The sequence below is a fragment of the Sturnus vulgaris genome, chromosome 2 (assembly GCF_052056855.1).
Source record: "Sturnus vulgaris isolate bStuVul1 chromosome 2, bStuVul1.hap1, whole genome shotgun sequence".
Taxonomy (NCBI): domain Eukaryota; kingdom Metazoa; phylum Chordata; class Aves; order Passeriformes; family Sturnidae; genus Sturnus; species Sturnus vulgaris.
The window spans coordinates 36,142,614-36,160,169 of NC_142244.1; the positions used below are offsets into that span (position 1 = coordinate 36,142,614).

A 17,556-nucleotide genomic window follows, 5' to 3' on the forward strand; every position below is an offset into this window, starting at 1 on the left:
TTTTAATAGTAATTTCTGCTTTATTTAAAAGTAAGGAGCAATGAGATTTATGAGATTAGACAATCAAGGTTTTAAGTAGTGTTTAGATATTATTATTTTTTAGGCTAGGTACCATTTGTGAAATTAAATTTTTAATAACCTTTCAGATATTTAGCCTTAGGGAAATACTTTCCTTAACAGTAGTTCAAAGGTTTAATGTCACAGTAAAGACTCTGAAATATTATGTGATCGCTTTCATTCTAGAAAGTTAGCTTAAAAAAACAAACAAACAAACAAAGTAAAAATGTTAATGAGGAAAAGTTATGCAGTCCAGCTCCAAAACAAGACAGGAGGATGGGGAAACAAACTCTGCTATCAAAATGCTTTTATAAGATTTCATCCTGTGTTTTCTAAACACAGTATCCGCTCCAAAATCTTCACAATCAGGCTTCCAAGATTTGTATTTTGAAAATGTGAAAGGGGACAGTAACTCTGAATTTCCTCTCCAAGTGGAAGCTAGACAAATGTTTGACATTTGGAACATTTTCCCTTTCCTCCATCCCATGGCTTATGGCTTATGGAAATAAACTGATTGATGAGATACAGAAGGGCTTTTAAGATATTATATCCCATCTTCAGTGTTTGTCTGGACCTCAGCCTAACACAAGTTTTTTCAGAGACTTCTTATTTCATCATCTTTCAGCAGATGTACACTTAGCAATGGTCAGTCTGGGTTTCAAATGCTGCCTTTATTTCTCGGGATAAGGTCACTGCCATTTATGAAAATAGGTGACTTTCTTCTAATGTCAGAGAGAGCAGAAACCCTTTTCTGGAAAGTTGCTGAACCACTTGGATTGAAAATATCTGTAAGAGTATTCATTCTTTGTCAATTATTGATGTCTTTTTTTTTCCCCGAAAGAGAAAAATAGTCCCACTAATTAAAGTTTGCTCATATAGTAAATAAATGAAAACAGACTTTTAAAAGATTTATCTGGCAATTCCTTTAATAGCTTTCAGCTGACCTATAAACATTTAAAGAGTCCATTCCAGAGCTGATCTGCATTCCTGAATGGCACGAAATAGACTTAATCTATCATAATTCTGCTCACATTATGGTGAGTAGGTTGGATGATAGTATATTGTCAAAAATAATAACAATGATATAAAATGATAATAGCAAAAAAATCCCATCTACCTATTTCAAGCAGAGTTGAGTGATGAAATATTAAATTTATGCTCATCAAGAAACCAGAAAACATTAATTATCCTTCATATTTTCCTATATAGACTATTGCATAGTTTTAGCAATAATTCTGTCCAAAACTTTGATACAATGGAGATTTCACAGCATTCATGGCAGTTGTGGTGGACATACTCCAAAAGCCAGTATATTGCTGTTTACTTTCAAGGTTTGTGTACAGTTTATTTTCTTCTATTCTCTTCCTAAATTGCAAATATCTGAGTCCAATACGGATTATCTGCAAATCTGTTTTTACAGAGCAGTAGGAATGGCACAAAAACAAGTGTAAATTCTGGAGAAACTGCCACCCGTCTTCTTCACTTGAGATGCTAGGAAATATCATGTAAAGTTTGCTAAATAAATAAAATATTTCAGCGCTTATTTGGAGCTAAAACCAGTTGACAAATAGACAGTTAAATACAGAAAGAAGAGTCTAAGGAAAAAGAAAAGAAAACAGATTGGTCACTGGGGTCATACTGTTTCCCCAAAAGCATTGCATAACCAAAGATTAAGAATAACAATACTATAAATACATTAATAGGAAGCTATCATGCTGTTTAATATTGAAGAGATTATTATATTTTGCTATTTACTGTAGAAAGTTTTGTAAGAATTCTGCCTTTAAATAAAATTTTATTTCAGTTGGGTTGGGCTACTCCATCATCAAACACAAGGTATAAATAATAAATTTGGCCTATGCAGACTCTACAAACAAACCAATAAAATTCTGCTTTTCCTGCACATTGAATGAAATAACAACAGAAAAAAAATATTTGCAATTTGTTTTCCATATTTAAATTTCTTTATATTCTTTTACAAAATCTTTTGATGCTTTGTGATTTTGCTTGTTTGTTGATGGGGTGTTTTTTTTCCTAATCCCTGGGCATCCAATAACCAAGGAGAGGGAGATAGGAAGAATGAGAGAAAGAAAAAAGGAGACCACAAAACCAAGAGAAGTGAAGACAAACCAATTTCATCTCTTTTGAAATTAGAAGTAATGGTTTCTATTAATAATTCTGAAACTTTCTGTTCAAATTCCATATTATTTCTGTGGAGAAATATTTTCCACAGGTAAGCAAGGCTGACAATTTTTTTTTCATGGTAACTTTCCTGTTCTTTTTGAAAAAGTTATTAGACATGCTAGAAGCAATGCAGGATTTCAATTTGTCTTTCTTTTCAGCATAATTATTCCTATGACAATTTTAAAACAAAAAGAAAAAAAAAGAGACAGAGACAAGATCAAAGCAAATTAAATATTTGGTTTACTGGCAAAACAAAAGTGAAAATAGATTTTCAATACAAACTTTTCTTGATGGAACATTATCAATAATTTTTTTTTTTTGCTTTCTGTTAGAGAAAGCTTTTTTCATCCAGCTTACCCTCCTGAGTTCCTTCCAGATGGAAACAAATAGGACAATCAATACATGAAGCTGCTCAGCATGGTTGCCAGATTTTAAATATTAAAATCCAGACCCAGAGAGGGCAATCATGCATGCACATATGTAGTTCAATGTCTCAGATGTAACCCAGGCATACCAGAGCTGCTTTATGCCTGAACATTACCCAGCACACCTGGCATCGGATGGAGTGTGTATTTGTGATGTCTCCACAAGTCTGCTGAAGCCACTTCTGTGGCTGACATCGCTCAGCCTCCCCTATAGACATAATTTAACTTTCCCTGATTGCAACTAGTTGCTGTAGAAAAACTGGGAAAGAAGAATTTATATAGGCAAAGCATAGCAAGTATGGGATTTGACTGTATAAAACAGGATAATCAGATCACATTAAGAGCTTTGGCAGCTCTTCCACTCGTCTTTCTGCTAGTAAGCTTCCTTTAATATGGAGGCCATAAGCAACAGATTAAGAGCTTGCTTTCTCATGCCAATATTCCACTAAAGATATCTGTGAGGCTCAGTTTTATGCTCAAGGAGAAATTACAAGAGATCTTGTGTAAGTCAATGACATTCATATGAGTTTTGGAGCAGGAAAAACCCAACACCTGAAGATGAGCCAAATTATGATCTCAGAGGACTCTATGTCAAGCTTAATGGCTTCTCTGGAATAATCTCAAGTTTATGTGAGAGTCACATAGATCAGAATATTATATTAGATCTGACATTTTCCAGCACAAAATCATCCAAGAAGAAAAAGAAAGGTATTTAGTTTGCTCAACCTACACATGAACATGAACTATATTATTATTTTACAAGTTCACCTCAGCTCTGCATCCCCTTTTGCAAAGACATAGGGGAGGATGGGTTGGATAATTTGCTCCAGCATCAAATGTCTTGAGCATGCACAACAAAATGAGATAGATGCACTTCTTCCTAAAATCCTTTCATTCTGTTGCACATGACTGTGTTTAAAAATGAAGTAAATAAACAGCTAAAGAAGTGTTTCTCACTCAGTGATATTAAACAAATTCAATTATTTTGCCTACTATATTTTAAGTAAAGCAATAAAAAACAAGAACATAAACCAGACACACCTCACCAAGGCTATGACATGTAGTCACTCAGCATCCTGCTATTAGTTATTCTAACTACAAGTAATCTCCCAGCACAGATTGCAATAATGGTGTTTTTTCCCCAGCACAGATGTTCATGTTTCCCTGATCATCTTACAAAAGGTAAGATCTTCTGCAAAGGACAGGTTCATATCTTTTTCTAGCATGAATACTCTGATGCTTTGACTATTCAGCACTGAATTTTGACTGTCACCAGCCTAAAGATTTAAAGATGAGCATGTTTATTTGCTCCTCCACTGCAGCATGATAATGGCTGTCACTGTACCCAGGATCACAGCATGGTCACCATTTCACCTCATTACTTTCTAAGGCATTTGGAGAGATACTCCAAGCTCAGAACGGTGCTGCCTAAAACAGTCTCCCTCCTCTGAGGTTAGCTGTCAATTTAAGCAGTATAATATGAGTGCTGTATATTGAAAAGAAAGATAAACAGTGATTAGAAGAAACAAGAAGAGGGCTTTTTTATGTCTCTTCTTAGATTTCCTTGTGTCTTGGTGGCTGACTGCAAGGAATGTAGATCTGACAGAAAAAATGAATTATGGTTTCAACAGTAAGAGATTTCAAAATACGCCCCTGCACTTTTGCCCTGTATCACCTAAGGAACTAAATGGATTTTTCTGAATTGTCAGAGCAAAGAGGAGTAATATAGTTCTTCTGTCCAGTAAAGACACAGAATCATAGAAACCTAGAATGCTTTGGATTGGAAGGGACCTTAAAGATCATCTAGTGCCAACCTCTCTGCCATGGACAAGGACACCTTCCACTAGACCAGGTTGCTCAGGGCTCCATCCAGCCTAGCCTTGAACACATCTGTTAGCAGACATTATTTCCATTTCCCACTGTGACATGGTGCCTCCACAGTGTCCTTCATCCTCCCTCATTGCTCAGCACCTAAAATTCAGGCATTCTGCACTGGAAATCTGTTTCCCTAGAGATTTGTCTTCAGAATCATCATAAAGTATCAACAGATTTCGTCCATATTATTTCCCTGGACCCATGTAAACTCTGTGAGGTAGAAGGCAAATGTGAATCCACTTCTACATTTTTCTTCATCCCCCTATTGCTCCCCCCATATCTCCTCTTGATTTTTAAGAATGAAGATAATAAGCATCAGATTCCCTCTGTAACATCTTCGATCTAAGAATGCAAAGAAAAAATTGGGAAATTATGGTAATGCCACGTGTTAGTACTGCTCTGCAATGCAACACATCTCTCTTGATATAAAATAAATCCAGTCCTTATTAATTGAAAAACCCCCTTGCAATTCATTTCCATGGAGGAAGAAAGTATTAAAGAAACAATGCGACCACAGCTTTAACTGAGACATGGAAAAATCAACAGGGTAAAACTAAAAAAACCCCAAGAAACAGAAAAAAAAAAAAACAAACAGAAATCTCCAGTGTAATAGCTTTGTATTTTTTCCCCATAGCAGCAGAGGAGACTATACCTGATGAAAAAAAATGCACTTTCAGCTTTGCTTCAGTAGTTGTAGCCTCATCTTTGACTAATTCAAGAAACATAAACCAAATGGTGACACAGTAAGGGGGAAATGATAGAGCATAAAAAATAGCAACGACATCAAAATGAATATTGCTCATGACTTCCATCAGAGTAGTGAAGCTGTAAAAAAATATTACATTTAGTCTAGTGCCTGAAATTTCTCCCTTTGGGACATCCTCATCACTGGTCGCTGTGCAGTGACTTTGTATGAGAATTTTTCTAACATCATAGAGTCAAAGGGTAAAGTGCTCAAGTGTAATTAAAAGTTAGTTACATATGTTTGCATTCATTCAGCTTGCTTTATCGATATGCAAGTTAATTTTATTCACATTAATTTTATTCACAAAGCAGCTTCCTTGTTCTTTTTTTTTACCTACTTGAAAAGAGCAGAAGTTTTCCTGATATATGAGTCACTATTACTTACTGTCAGATCTCAAAAGACAAAAAATAAGGAGAAAAAAAAGTAATGTAATGTTGCCACTCTTCAGCACTGGATTAATTCCAGGCCTCCCAATTAACACCATTGTCATTTAAATAAATGTCAACTTTCAAAAAGTTTTTTACTTTTGGCTTAATCTGTTGTCTTAGAAGTGTCAAACATCCACTGGTGAAGCTGCTAGAATCTCTTTCTAGAAACGAAACACATTGCCAAATCCCATGTCGTGATTGTAAGTCTTAGCCAGGGCATTCTTTTCAACATACCTCAAATATTGCTCCCTTTTGCTTTGACTTCACCTAACTTCTTTCTTTGCTATTCCAGCTCCTTATTTTCAACACTGAATTTTTCATTATAACTTTAACTCTGGTAATTTATTTAGCAATTAAAGTAATTCAGTCTTGCTATATTGAACATAATCACTGAATCAAAGACTCTTCTCCCTAGGGAACATCTCTTAATATCAGGGCTGCTCGCCCCTGTGGATAATCTGGATGCTCTGAGTACAAGATATCTTATTTACTATAGTTTTGTTAATCTGTAGTGATGATGACAAAGAAACCCATGCCTTTAGCTTGAAGGTGCCTGTGTTACAACTTTGATTGTTACAGATGATATTCCACAATTACAAACAAAGATAAAAGTAAGAATATATTAGGATAAACCCAGAAGTCTAATCAGGAACTGAGCTAAATTTGCCTATTTCTTTCTTAATAGATTAATCTTTAATTTGACAAATTATTTTGTTTCAACATGTTAATTGGTAGTAAAAGAGTTTGACTGCATCAGCATATAGTGCACATATTACACCAATTTGTTTTCTTTCATTTACAACTAATAAAATCTTTCCCATCCTAGATATAAGAAACTAGTTGGAAGCCCAGACATTGCATTTTGTAATGGGAATTTAATAATTAGTACAGCTAAACCCTCCTTTTTATCCTACAACAAAAAACCACAATATGTTTTTAGTCATAAATCCAAGCTTCTGATTGTATTTGCACCTCTTTTTTTTTTTTTTTTGTCAGTGGTGCATAGGGGATGACTATAGTCCTCAGGAATAAGTTGACAAGTTCAATGTGAATGACTAAAACCAAAAGATTATCAATACTGATCTTCTGAGAATTCACAGTACTTGGGATATTACTTCCAGCAAAGGTCTTACTTCCAAGAAAAATCTGTTGGTCACAACCCTGAAAGGCACCAAAAGACCTCTTAAGATACCATTCACTGTGAAAATACAAATTATCTAGGAACTGCTGGCTTATACAGAAACAGTAACTAGTAAAGTTTTTAATAAGATAAATTGTCCTTTTTCTTGCATTACTCTTTCACCTTTGTTTCCAGGTTTCTGTACCATGATCATAGTGACAATTTATTTTACAAGCAGATGGGAGCCCAGGCACAACCATGAGCAAATTACTACACGAAGGCAAGGAGCATGGAAGGATGGAACATCTGTATTGACCCAAAAGTTCTCTCCATATTAGGAACAACATGATGCCAAGACAGAGAGTTATTACTATACTGTCACACCTGGAGAAAAAGAGGAATGCTGGGGTTTGTTCATCTTGTGCTGTTTAAGATGGACATATGATTTGATAAAAGCACCTTTTCTGACATATTTTAATTTATAAATTCATTCACAGTTTTAGGAATTTTCTATGTTTTCTCAAGGCAAATTTCACAGTACTGTCTTCGATCACATTGGGGAAAACATTTCCTCTCTGTTAAGTTTTCTAGTTAGAAATATGTTCCTTGACTGCAGATAAAAGTTTTGAAGTACTAAATGCTGAAGAGGTACTGATCAATGGCTTCATTAGGAATGACTGGCTTCTCTGGCTGTCAAAATGTCAAGTTATTTGCGTTAAAGAAAAGAATATATTTCTGCTTTCCTGTCTTTAGCAGAGACATGAAGTAATTTGTAAAAAAAAAAGTCCAAACACTTCCTTTGCACATTTTACTTGTTAATTTTTCAAGTTCATTTCAGGTACTTATCCTGTTGCCCATTTTTCATATTCAAGATGCAATGGAGTTAAATGACTCACTCATGCCTAGTTCTAGGGTGTTTTTCTTTTTGCATGTGAAAAGTCAAGAAAGAGATTTTCTAAATACATAGAAAAGCATTAGAATTTCTAAACTCTGATTTCAGAACTAAGTGGGTCCTAGAACACAATTGATTTTATATTTAAAAGCAATTTTTCTGAATTTAAATTATATCTTAAAAAAAAAATCTGCAAAATTCAGAGCATGTTTTAGTATTTTTTAAGAAAACCCCACAACCAACAATCCAAAAAGAAGAAAAAAAATAGGTAACAATTTGCTCCTTCCTTCCTTTTGAAGACATTTCTAATTTAAAATTGACCTCATTTGGAGTGGTTAAGATCAAATAGCATGTATGGGTAACTTCTAATCAAATCCACTCAAAGATTATATGATTTACGTGCTAAGACTGACTTTTTCCACCAAATATATCAACCTATGTAATTTATGAATAAGAACCAACCTTAGTTAACTGACAAAATACACAAAATATTTGAGTCAATTAAAAAAAAACCAAACAAACCTTTCAGCACACAAGGTGATATGAGAATATGTATACTCATGAGCCTGAGATAATGGCCTGAAAGTTATTAAATACTGATGCCAATATTTGTCTGATTTAAAATCTGAAGAATCATTTTGATACTTTTATAGGAATGGTCAAAAATAATAATTTAAATAGAAAAATGCAATGCTGGTTAGATCTTTCTGGATCATGTTTATCATATTGGTCTAAATAATGGAAGATAGTTGTACTTTTCCATTTCAACACACTTTTACATTCTCAGAAAAAAAAAAAAATCAAACAACCTAGGTGAATTCCAAATTCTTTGCTTTAACTAAGAGAAATAGAGAAAATTTCAAAAATCTTAAAGAAAACTAACTGGAAACTGAATGTGTCCTCATTCCCATATTAGTCATACTGGAAAACACTGGAATGCTGCATCTCCAACCCATTATTTTGTTGATGCTTCTTCTCATGGGCAGATGGTGCTACCAAGAACTTGACTTCACATAGCAGAGAAAGAGTTGAGAATGAACACAGAACACTTAACCTAAGCTCTGAAGATTGAGCAAATAAAATTATGTTTTAAAGAATGAGAAAAAATCATTAACACAAAAACAAAATCTCAGCAGCATATCCAAGACTCAAATACTTAGTTTCCCAGCTGCTAATATCAAAAATTTGAGCAAACACATTATACTGCATATTTTGTGAGATATCAGTTACTTCTGATTAAGGTTTCCCCTCTGAAGACGAGAGCATAAAATCTTCAGCCAAAGCAGGGCAAAGATTGCCAAATATCTGCTACAAAATTCTTCTGGAAGCTACAGGTCCTTGGTCCCTCAAGGTCTATTAATGGCAACACTTCATTTGGTAGGAGAAATGCATAGGATAAGACTGCAGTACTTTGTATTATGCTGGAATGTGTTTCATGTACAACAGCCTCCTTCCTAAAGATACTGATGTGTCAGGTCTGAAATTGCAGTTACAAGTTTCTAGATTTTGCCACATTCTATAACCACCATTTGCAATGCCAAAGTCATCACTACAAATCAAACACTCTGTGTCTGATATTTGTTGGTCTAGAAATTAGCATAAAAACAAAACACAAAGAAAAAAAGGCATGAGAGGAGGATATAGTCATAAAGGTTTGCTTTAGCTCCATGAGGCTTAAGAGCCCTGAGTTTAATTGTAGTCAATAAAGAAAGGTCAACATCTTCAAAGGTCAATGTTCAAAATTAGGCTCCTGGTCTGAAACATGTCCCATTCACATAGGTGTCTCCCTCCACCCATTAACTTGATCAGGATCCATAGGAATATGACCTTATTATGTTTGAAGAATATCACTGAAAGATGTTATTCGAAATTCAGAAGTTAATAAATATACAATTGCAACAACTGTGAAGGCAGTCATTAAAGAGTTATTGATATTCTGTAATAGGGTTACACAACAGGATTTTCATACCAGGAGTCTACAGGGGTGGCTTCTGTTGTCAGAGAGAGCCAATGCCAGCTGGCAGAGAACAGACTGACACTGGCCATTATCTTGCTCTGATTTGATTGGAAATAAATTAATGTGAGGACCTAGAGCGATAGAGTGGTGTTGGTGTGCACCTGGTGTCCAGCCAAGGCAAGCCTGCCACATAAATGATAACAACAGTTAGGCTGACAATATTTCTGCATGTCCCAGACAGAGACTGAAAGCATCAGTAAAAATTTGAGAGCTGCAGCTGTGTGGTCCTAGGAGTGATCAGGATCCCAACAAGGCAATGGACAGGAGAATGGGAACAGTATACAGTTACACATCTTACCTTAGCTCATGGGATGCCTTTCAAACTGTTTTCCTAAATGGTGTTGATTTCATCTTTTTGTCCCTCTGTAGGCTCCTAATCTTTCTAATAGCAGCTTTACATGCCAATAAACTTGCCCTGCTCCCAGTTTTGTCTTTTATGCTATGTCCATAATTTAAGATTATGCCATCTATAGAGCTTAGAGTTGTGTAGCAATTCTGTCAGTGAATCAGGTCATGTTGTGTAGCAATTCTGTCAGTGAATCAGGTCATGTTTTGAACAGGTAAATGGTTTTTTGTCCATTACACTGTGGAGTAAGTTAAAATCTCAGTGCAGTCAAATCACATGAAGTGATCCTTTTAACTTTTCATAGAGTATCTCTGAAGAGTCTTAAAATGCTGAACCAGATCAGAGCATGACAATTGTAGATGAAATGCATCTCTTTGGATTTACATTTAGTGCTTTTCTTCTGCCCTCTGCAGAAATCAGTTAAGAAGCATTTATCTGACTGTGGAGGATATAAAGGGTATTTTCCAGGAGAAACAGCATAAAAGTTTATTAGTGACCCAAACAGCATTTGAGAGGTAGAAACATAATACTCAAGAATTTAAAAGTAGAGTCTTAGTCATGCCATTGAATCCCTAAGTGTCACTCCTACTGCTGATTTTAGAACAAGAGAAGACAATCACTTCATTGGTACCTTTCCAAAAGTTCTGTGCAACTGCAGAAATCTATTCCACACAAAACCCTTGAGAGAAGTGGAAGGAGATATGTTGCTATCCATTTCAGTAAGAAATATAAAAGAGAAAATATAAATATAAAAGAGAAATTAACCCAAGGTAGATTAGAGATAACAACCCAAAAATTGCTAAAATCATTTGGTAAAAGTTATAAACCCACATATTTTTGCTATCTGGAAAATAAAAATTAAAACAAATTAGTCTCGATGAATTTTGCATTCTGTGCCTCAGAAGTCAGGATAGTTTTGTGATCCCAGTCTAGGTATAGCAGTGCGTTTCAGTAAGATAGGTTTGAAAAGAAAAAAAGGGCTTACCTATGTCACCAGTTTCTGGTACTGCATCAATCACGTCTTCACTTCACAATCATCAATAGATTAATGTTGTCTGGAGGACTACAGCATCCTGTAATGACAAGTTATAAATCATATGAAAAAGGAATCTATCATGTTCAAACTGTAATAGCATAAAATAACCCAAACTGGAATCTAGAACATTGTGTTCATCTGCCATCTCTACACAGATGTCTACAAAGCATATATTGCTTTGATATGTTACATCTACATAACTAATAAATGGAGAGAAAACTTACATTTTAACACGGGTAAAATATTAATATCAAGTTTTAAGCTTGTCATTAAATTACTGTTATTATTTTTGCTTACAGGATCTAAAGAAAGAGGAATAATTCAATTAACACATTATAATATCTTTAATTATCAAAAACGTATTTGTACATGCCATGTCATAATTTTGAGGTGTAATATTCTGAATTCTTAATGTCATTTTTATATAAATCAAATGTCTTCTCCTTCACTGTAATCTGTGAAGATGATTTCTCACTCTTATATCAGGATATACCCAACTATAGATACAAGGGAACTGGATTAAAAAAAACCCTAATAATCTGATTTTATTACTTTAAAACAAAATATGGTGAGTCTAGAAAGAAAAAAACCAAAGTGAATAGAGCTCTGCAATGGTTAAACTAATATAGGGGACTCATGTTTTCTCTTTGATTCACATCTGAGACTTCAACACTGGTCATGGACATGTGAAGCTTTTCAACAGGGAGTTGATTACTCTAGGCTGAAATTCAGCAGTTCATTCGTGTGTCTGTTACAAATGTACATGCAAGTTCAGTTCAAGACTAAAGAAACCTTCCATGAGAATTGACACATTTCATCAGAGGACTTTATTTTAGATTTTCTTAAAGAGGAAAGTTGTCATAGAAATAACAACCAGCATTAAATATGAATCTACTGATACCAAACCACTAAGCATTCTAATTAAACTTCAAATAACTGTAATTAAGATTTACTAAGAACTTTGCATTCATGACAAATACAAGCAAGGCATTTCTTTTTGGATTTTTTAGAACAGTCATGGGGGTAGGGATACCCCCGATATTTTGATGAATGGTCACTGACATTATCAAAATTCCACTACTTTCAACATATCATTGTCTGCCTAGGAGTCTTCAATGCTCTTGGAATAACTCTGCAAACCCAGAATTGCAGTCACAGAATACTTGAGGTTGAGGGAGACCTCTGGAGGTCATCAAGTCCAGTTTCAGAGCAGGTGCCACCTTGAAATTCTTTCCAACCCAGTTTCTTTTTCAGGACACAACTCTACATTTTTCAAGAATTATTCATTTATGTTATGCACATTGTGCCATCACAGAAAGCACACACTATCTGACTAATTTGACAGCATCACAGGATTAAGAGAAAAATGAGATCAGGTACTGAAGCACATCAGAAATTAGAGAACAAGCAGTAAAATTGTTTTAAGCTTTATAAACTGAATCATCACTATATGGGACTGATGAAACAGTACCCAAGTTCAATCAAAGTTTCCCAAATGAGACCTCTTTTTCAAAATAAAGTTTATTTTCCCCACATTTCCACCACGTGCTCCATGTCATTGGTTGGCCTGCTGGCTTCTCATCCACACCTGCCTCTTGGTTTTACTATATAGAGATCCTATAGCTACTCTGCCTCCGTATGTCTTCAGTACTTTCAATATAAACCTTCCATTAGAGAGGATAAATTTAGGCCTTATGCCTTCATGAACACTTGTATTTCTTATTTTATAGGCTAATAAAGCTGGATATATTTCATGTAAGCAAAGTTTGGGTTTTCTTCTTTTCCATGCTCTTTTACCATTGTAGAGTATTGGAATAGTCCCAATTAAGGAGAATTAGTTTTGCAGTGTGTTTTAATATATTATGTAATAGGCTGTTTTTAAATACGTGTGGTTTTTGTCACCTAACATATTCAGTCAGCATACTATCTGGAAAAAAAAAATATATAAAGTATCAGCTTCCAGAAGAAATATTGGAACATTTCGATTAGCAGATATAAAGTGAACTTGGGCCACACTAGAGAGTGGAATCTACATGTTGTATTATTTCCCACTGAGTAAAGAAGACATGCACAAAAAAAAAACCAAAAAACAAACAAAAAAAAACCTTGAAAAATTGTTTTGTACTATTATAGAAATTATGACTGCTGTCTCTTCTGCAGTGTTCTGACAGTTTGGAAAAAAAGCTTATTTTCTTTCTTTCCATAATCATTAAAATAACTCTAAGCAAACTGCTGTGCATCATATCATTGACTTTAGTAATTTGCAGGCACTTACAATGACTAAAAACAGTGCCACACACAGAGAAGACTGGTGTTGAATTATGCAAGAGCAAGCCACATATTTCAGCCTGAATGAAGAAAGTAAGAGCCATGTCAGATATTAAGAAAACATATCAGGTTCAGAGGTCTGCAATTAATCTTGTCAGTGCACGAAGCCAGGCTAACCCATCTGCAGGAACACAATATCTCAGTGCCTTTTTCTCTTCTATGAATACACAGTCAACCATGGACATGTGGGATTTGAATCCATTAATGCAACTGGACATAGTCAAGTTCTTGAATATTATACTGCATTCTTAGAAGCATTAAATATTTACATCAGTTCTACGCAAATGTTGTACAGAGAACAGGCAGATGGAATGAAATTCTGTTAGCTACCCTAGAGTATATGCAGATAATACAGATATTTCTAGACAAGAATTACATTCTTCTGTCAGTTGGAGCAGAGAAATTTGGTCTGCAGTTGATCCTAGTGCCTCTGATTGATATAGAAAAGTCAATATAGTGCCCATAAATACACTTTTAAAACAACATTGTCCTTTGTTATACAACCAGTGAAATATTATAATTGAATACATTTACTTTTAGAACCTGTTAACACTAAGATACATGTAGTGAAATTGAGTGAAAATAAATTAAAATAGATTTGTTTCTTTTATTGACCGCGATAAATGTACAAATGCCAGAGATGATGATGATGATGTTCCTTATACAAGGAAAAAACTATTAACCAAGCATGCTGCAAAGGCCACTTCCATTAGGAGGGCTCTCTCTATTGATTTCATGGAGCCTTCCTAGAGAAGTACAACAGTAGGTATTTTTTAAGAAAATTGATTTTAATGATTAAAGAAACCTCAATTTCCATTTGATGTTTCACACCAGAAGTATTCTGACTTCTGTGTAAGTTCCTTAATGGGAACAAATAGACATATCCCCACATTCTTTAAAACTTTATATTCTAGTATAAAATAAAATATCACAAAAATCTGTCTAAATTTTATCAGATTTTAACTTTTTTTTTGAGGCTTTGCCTTCCTTCTGTAATCAAACACAGTTTACAAATATTGAAATAATTTCCAGAGTTCTAACCTTCACAATACATCAGGCTAACCTGTGGTGGTGTTATGGACATGACTAGAAGGTGGGCCTGGTGTTGTGTCATTTTTCAGTGTCTCAGCACATATAGACCTTATTATCTTAAGAGTTTCACCTTCCAACAAGAAAATATCAACAATACATTTGAGTATTAATCCATATATGCATCCAAAGAACCAGTGTAAGCATCTATGCAGGCATTAGGTATCTACGTAAAATAGAAAAGTAATTTTATGTTTTTTTAAATTAATCACCAATATGGTAGAATCAGACTTTGCCAGTCCACTAAAATTTCATGAAAAGTTAGCATTTGTAACTGATACTGCTAATAATCCTTACCTCTGAGCACCTGATAAGTCATCTGAGCTAAAATCAGTAATTTTACAGAGGTCTCCTATGAGCTCCATCCTTCTGGATTTCCAACCATGTGTAATAGATTTTTATCTAAATTTCTTCACTGCTTTCAAAAACACTTCAGTGTGAACAAGATCAGAAACTTATGTTCTCAGGTGCCATTTTCCCTGCTCTGATAGAGATAATAAATGGAAAAGTGAAAAGATGAGGTAATTAGGACTTCTCTAAACTTTTAGACACAGTTATGAAAGTGTGATTTACTCTCTATGCCAATTATAAGAGTGAGTCTCAGTTACAAGAAGCTGATGTTTCTTGCATGTACAAATCTTGGATTAATTCCATAGTTTTTGGAAGCAATAATTAACTTCATCAACAATGATACATTTCTATATTAAGATCAGAACTGAACCTTCAGTTGATTCTTCTGCTCACTCCCAATGATTTCCATGGGAGGCAGTTTCAGTTGTCTTGACACGTAGGTCTGGACAGCCAATCTTGTTCAGTAAAAGAAAAAAAAAGCTAAGGATGGTGGCAAAAACTAATTCTGCTTCATAAATCAAATACTTTCCGTGCAAACTAGAATCGGTATGTTTTGGAGTGGAAAAGGGGAATGGAAAGAGGGTGATGGGACAGTCTAGGAACAATCCAGATCTTTAACATGAAGAAGAATGGAGGGTGGAGTAAAGATTTTGTTCAGCAAATCCATTCATCTGCTAATGACTCCTACCCATAGTAGTTCAAAAAGGAAAACCTGCCTTTATAAGTTATCCATATATTAAAGTGATGTCTAAGATCCTGCTTTTGTTTCAGCTATTAACTGCCCCAAATATCATCTCAAAAACTCTCTAAGCCTTGAAACTACTTTTTTATTTTGTGGGAAAGGAAAAATTTTAATGGCCCAATTTCTTGCTTCCACAAACATGTTTAATAACTTCTGAGTTTTTAACACAGAAAAATATACTTAATGACCTAAGACAGCAATTCAAGCACAGTTCTCAACTTTAGCCTGCTCTGTAATGTTTCTTAGTAATTTAGTTGAAACCTTTTTACCTCATTAATCATTAAATGAATGTATTTTCCTTACAACTTGAAATCTTTCTGACCCAGTCAATGAGGAGTCTAAAAGATGCAGCTGCCTTGCAATGGCAATAAACAGAAGTTATGAAGCATGGAGCTGACTAGTTGTTTTGAAGTACAAGCATTTCCAAGTGAGATTGCCTGATCACCTCTGGTGATCAAGGAGCTCAAATAGCAGGGATGGGATGAGTCTTGATTTAAGGAACTGCAGTTCTTTAACCAGTGCATGGAGCAGACCTTTAGCAGCAGCAAGACAAAAAGCTAAATATGTGTTTACTGTAACAATCCAAAAAAAAAGTGTTAAGAAAAACAATTTAATTTCTGAGAAAGAAAATGGTTTTTTTGCCTTGTTTTCACTACAGCACAGGTGTTCTTCAGAGACGTGGATATGAAAGTCATCATATGTAAAACAAGTTTTCAAACAGAATAATTGCAAAATGGATATAGGCACAATTTAAAAGTGTACTGGTTTTGCAGAGGGAATCTGTCACTCTGCTTTTATGCATTTTTATTGAAGCTGAGTAAGCCACAGAAACAAAATAATACAACCAGCTCTTTGGATTCCAATATTTTCATTTGTGTTATAAGATTTTTCTAGTAAAACAAGAAAATCTCTACAGATAACATTCTTCACTGTGTTGCCATTTACTCATGTGAATGACTGACTGTTTTAGTCACAGATTTGCTGAGAAAAGAGGATAAAGGAGAATCCAGAGCTAACAGGATGTGATTTCTTCATCAGCTTCCAAAGTCCTTGTGGAACTATGTTAGTTAAGAATACATAAAATTTAGACCCTCACAACTCTGTAAGAATTATATATTCTGCAGAGTGTTATATACTGAAACTATTATTTTTTCTCCCAGAAATAATTCTTTAACCAAAATTATGATAGGACAAATGACTTATAAAAAGAAAATATTAAGTGCTATGGCATGATGCTCTCTCCTGAAAACTTATCTTATTTCCAACTCTTCATTTAGCAAAATAGAGATTTCATGAAAAATAAAAGAATCCCCCTAAGCACCAAAAATATAGATAAAAATATCTGAATTTCCTAAACAGTGCTTAATTATTATATTTCCTTCTCTTAACAGACTTAGGAGTTCCCAAGCCACTGTTTAAAGCTTTACCTAAGGGATATAAAGTAGTATTTATGCTTCAATATTATCGTAAGCACCCTTTGAAATCACAGCTCCTTTCTGCCAGGCACTGAGCAAACACACGTGTGGAGAGACTTCCTGACCCAGAAATCATATACTCCATATCAAAGGAGAAATAAGAGCAATAATGCATAATAGTATGATTATTGTCATATAGGAACTCAGGTGTGGAATAGGAACAAAAAACATTTGGATCAGATCAGATCATAGGACATATACCCTCCTAAGGCTTGCAGTAAAGCACATATACTAGAAAACAGTCTAAGCTAGTGCAGCTATACATCAATACTTCTCTACACAGCCGTCCAGTCTTCTGTGTCCCACTGGTTTCCTGAGACACAGGTGGTGTCTTTGTGCTTAATATTTCCTGGATGAATTATTTTATTCAATAAATTAGTTCAAATGAATTATTTTAAAGACTATGTAACCTTTAGAAATGCAGGCTCTTTGATCCCTGGATGAGC

The 17,556-nt window shown here is 34.6% G+C and overlaps 1 protein-coding gene across 4 annotated transcripts in view; it reads right to left on the reverse strand.

Annotated features, from left to right (window-relative positions):
* TENM4 (teneurin transmembrane protein 4) overlaps window positions 1–17,556 on the reverse strand; it is a 1,535,416-nt gene that overhangs the window by 1,184,517 nt on the left and 333,343 nt on the right. For all 4 annotated transcript variants that reach the window (XM_088159254.1, XM_088159253.1, XM_088159247.1 and 1 more), the window contains one exon: window positions 11,075–11,162. The gene's annotated coding sequence lies outside the window, so the exon portion shown is untranslated. The remainder of the gene's footprint in view (window positions 1–11,074; window positions 11,163–17,556) is intronic.